This window comes from Papilio polytes, unplaced genomic scaffold (assembly GCF_000836215.1).
Source record: "Papilio polytes unplaced genomic scaffold, Ppol_1.0 DF822067.1, whole genome shotgun sequence".
In the NCBI taxonomy this organism is placed as follows: Eukaryota; Metazoa; Arthropoda; class Insecta; order Lepidoptera; family Papilionidae; genus Papilio; species Papilio polytes.
In genome coordinates, this window is record NW_013527137.1 from 3,250,663 (window position 1) to 3,255,094 (window position 4,432).

Below are 4,432 nucleotides of genomic sequence, written 5' to 3' on the forward strand. Positions count from 1 at the left end.
CTTTTGTAGGCTCTGCGGATCTTCGGAAATTAGAACGAGATCGTCGGCAAATCTCAGATGGTTTAGTTTCGTGCCGTTAACATTCAATCCAATCCATTTAAACTTATACGTGTTATTATAGAAACAATTTAAATAATGATAATAGTAATATGTCAAGTAATTCATCATTTTGTAGAACAAAAGTAGATACTTATCTTATCTATTCATAAAAACGTTCATTGTTTCGTACAGAAAAACATTTTTACGTTATTTGTGTCTTAATCGTACAATACCGTTTTGTAAGCGGCTTTTCAAATCGTAACACAAAACTCTGATTGTGTTGCAGTACAATACGATATCAGAGTTACGACATAACAAAGAGTTCTGAAGTTTATTTCTAGCAATATATAATGTAGAGATGATAAGGAGTAAAAGGTTGGCATGGTATGGGCATATTATGAGGAATCCATCGCATGTTACAAAGAGAACGTTAGTTATGAGTTATGAGTGTGGAAGGGTACACCGGTAGAGGTAGAAAGAGATGGATGGATTGCGTGAAAGGTAACATGATCTAAAAGGGAGTGATGACTGAGATGATGTATGATAGAGTTATTTGGAGGACAAAAACCTGTTACGCCAACCTTACGGGAGTAGGATAAGGAAGATGATGTATAATCGTAACTAACAGGATATTTCTATTAAGACCTTGATAACAATTAGTCGTTTGTGTCTTCGTTTAATTGAACTTGCTTGTACGATTTTTCATTTAGGTAAGTTCTAGTACCAGTAGGTAATGATGGATAATATCGATGTGAAAAGACAAGCAGAAGGAAATAAGTTAGCAAAAGAATTAGTACTGAACACGACTTTAGCAAACAACCTTCAGGATTAAGGAAGTAGTAGAAGAAAACATTTTGGGTTAAATAATTCGTTCCCTAAAAGCACGTGAAATAGTGTTAGTATCTGAGTGTAAGTCCCGAAGACGTGGATTTTGCCGCAAGAACGGACAGACAATGCTCTCGCAAATTGGATTGCAGTTGCCTCGAGGATCGGCCGAAGTCGGTCCGTAATTGGTTGTTCAACTCGCTCGAGTCACGAGTCGAGACCGCAATCTTGAGCCCACGCCAGACCATACAAAACAATACGAAACTCTATAAATATGATTACGAATATTTTCGTTTTGTTCCTTTATTATGATAGAACAGTATCATCTTGAACAAATTATTAGGTAAGATCGATTTCAATTCGTGATTCAATTAAAGCAAATTACATTTTGAAATCGATTTTAGATGGTCATGACATAACACTCAAATTGTTTTTTTTTTTTGTAATCTAAACCATATTAAATTAGTATGACCTAGACGTTTTAAAGCATATTAGAATACACACAAACCAAAAGTATTTTATTTTTTCATTCCAACCCTAATGGCATATAACTACGCTACCTTACTTTGTTGTCTTTTGCAGTATATTATAATTGCAGATGAAGCTAGGCTATCGCTAGTTAATATTCAAAAACATAAATTATTTCTATAGTAAACAGCACAGCGAGAAGCAATAGAATTATAATAAGCGGCAGAACAAACGATGTTATATTCGAAATTGAAACAAACAAAAACAAAGCGTTCATTTTGGTATATTGGAGCGCACATTTTTCTTTCCAGATTTGAATATCCCGCGCCATTAGGACGTTGGCAGTGCGCCAACAGAGGTGCGAGTGTATTTGTAAGCTTAACATTCAAGGAAGTGTTGAATCTCGGAATAGAACTTCCACATGAAGAATCGTCTTCGTAAGTAGCAATCTTAGCTTCCTCTTTAAAACTGTTACGTTGCTTTGTAACAAGTTATTCTGATGGAAATAACGACGTCTTATTTAATAGCGTAAAAGATTAGTTGAAATTATTTAAATTTTTGCCTTTAATTCAGAATTTATCGATCTTAAAAGAAGCATCAGTTGATCTAAAAAGGTTTGTAATAAATCTTAATGTACGAGAAATTTGAGAAGATTGCAACACTAATGTATACTTCTATAGAGTTCTAAAGATTTACTATTAGAAATTACTAAATGAATAATGCACAAACGCTTTGATGTAGGCCACACGGCTGTTTAATTCGCATTGTAATTCAAACGTGTTAGTAGAAATGTAAACGAAGTGATATTTGACGAAGTATGTTTGGAGGACGGCAATGTTTACGCGCAGAGCTCTGGCAATTTTCGATCAACATAAAATAGAGACGAAATAACGTGAGGGGTAATCTGTTTAGTAGCAAATTCTCTAGGTCTGCGTTTTGTCAGCGGCCAGTGTCATTTTCACGGAAGAATTTGAACTAGATTACTTGTAGATTTATTGTTGCCTTAATTACATCGTATTCCTTTGACATCGTACTTACTAGATCTTCATTAAATGTCGTCGACATACATACTTAATTTATTTCGACGATATTATGTTTAAGTACTTTTTCTTGTGCTACAAACATTTGGAAAGTATAGCAATCAAAAATTAAAACAGATTGATAAAAACACCTGACTGAAACCGGCCTAAAAGTGTTATAACTTGCATTTACCAGATATCGGCGTAGTGTCGCTGCAATGTTAATGAAGTTAACAATCTAGACGTATGAAAGGCCGAGCCGGCCCACATCACTATGAATATACCGTGTCACCGCACGACCTATACGGATCTCGAAGTAGGCCGAGCGTGTACAGGGTTTTTCTCCGAAATTCAATACTCGATTTACTTTGATTAAAGATTTATTACTCTTTATTGAATTTAAATTTCTTCTAGTATTTCTAATTAACATCAATGCAAATTAATCACATGTAATGTTATTACTTTTATACTAACTCAATAAAAAAAAAGTAAGAGTAAGTCATAAATTAATATTTCATTAAAAAATATTGAACGCTGTCTATATCTTGTACAATTCTGGATACATTATGTATCAAGTAGGCGAGGCAGGTAACTTAGGTGACGCAAGTTATTTATTTAAATTTCAGCCTCGTCCGCAATGTCGGTCACTGTGTATTTTTTGCCAAACACTTTAATACATATTACATACATATAGGATCCGTACACTGATGGTGAAATCTATTTACAATCTGTTATGGTTTTATTTTCCAGTTAATTTTTTTATACCTAAACGAGCATTTGTAAAGCCTAGCTTTTTTATCTCATTTGGTGGCAAACCAGTAAGCGGCCACCTGAATCCGCCAAAATGGCGAAGTGACAGACTATAGACATTCGCGATAGCGGATACGCTGCCTACCCTTAATTGAAAGTGGAAGAAACGCACATAAAGAGGTTAAGAGATAAATTAAAAATAAATATTTCGAGCTTTAGTTGCCTTACTCAGAAATGAAATTTGGTCACTAAGGGATTTAACGACTTATTTTATGTTATATAAAAAAGTGCCTTATGATAAAAAAAAAACATTTAGTTTGTCGTGATCTATTGCTGTTGACTTGAAGTCGTTCTACGAGCAACTTTCCACCATGTGTTAAAAGATAAACCTGTTTTAATACAACCTTAGAGTGGTATGTTACTATCTTATAGTCATTTAACTTGTTGGGCTTTACTTTTATTAAACTTTGTTATGCTTCCGCTTTTCATCCTACTTAATATTAAAAAGGTACAATTACAATTATAATTATCTACATTTTTAATTGTCTTAAAGTAAAAAGAATTTTGTTTCTGAACGTTAAAATTTGCATACGAATTACGACCTTGAATTAGAAAGACAATTTTAAGCAAGGTCACATTTGTGATATATCCTGAGCGCAGTAAAAGAAATTTTATACAACTGTTTATTCTTTATATATAGATATTGCTAATTTATTCATTTTACAACTTTGTTATTTCCTTGTTCAAATAGATAAATGTAGAAAACCCGCTTTCGTTTTAACATTAAGTACTTTCTAACAAGTGTCGTTTCTCGGGACTATGCTAAAGAATTGTCAAGAAATTGATGAATAAAGCTTGTTATACAATAACCATTATAAGAACCTGTAACGTGAAAAAATGAGTCTAAACGGTACATTAACCCTTTCACTTTGCGGTAATATTATTTACGGGAATAATTTCGTGTACACGCCTAATAAAAGACTTCAACGATTCGTGCTATAAAATCGTATTCAAAGATGCAACTCTCCACGCTTCGTTTACGATACATTATGTTGTATTCATATGTCAGATGGTACCGCGTTTGATGCACAACCTGTATGTATAAGATAAGTTAGCTATGTATACATATGTCTCACTATAAAACCACCTTTCTCCACTCCGAATCCGCGTACGTTAACATGACCGACTAAACGAGCGGTTTCTATTTTATGTCAATCGATCTATAAACGGTATGTAATAAAGTATGAGCCGCACCTGAGCGGGATCGGCTGAAAGGGGAACCGGTGCGCCGGTGGGTGCGCCGCGACGATAGGCGCAGGAGGCACCGGCAC

General features: G+C 34.4%; 1 protein-coding gene across 1 annotated transcript in view; it reads right to left on the reverse strand.

The window, feature by feature from the left end:
• Positions 1-4,426, reverse strand: part of LOC106107288 — a 58,553-nt gene extending 54,127 nt beyond the window's left edge. Inside the window, exon 1 of the mRNA XM_013288083.1 lies at positions 4,356-4,426. The gene's annotated coding sequence lies outside the window, so the exon portion shown is untranslated. The remainder of the gene's footprint in view (positions 1-4,355) is intronic.
• Between the last annotated feature and the right edge of the window lie 6 nt (positions 4,427-4,432).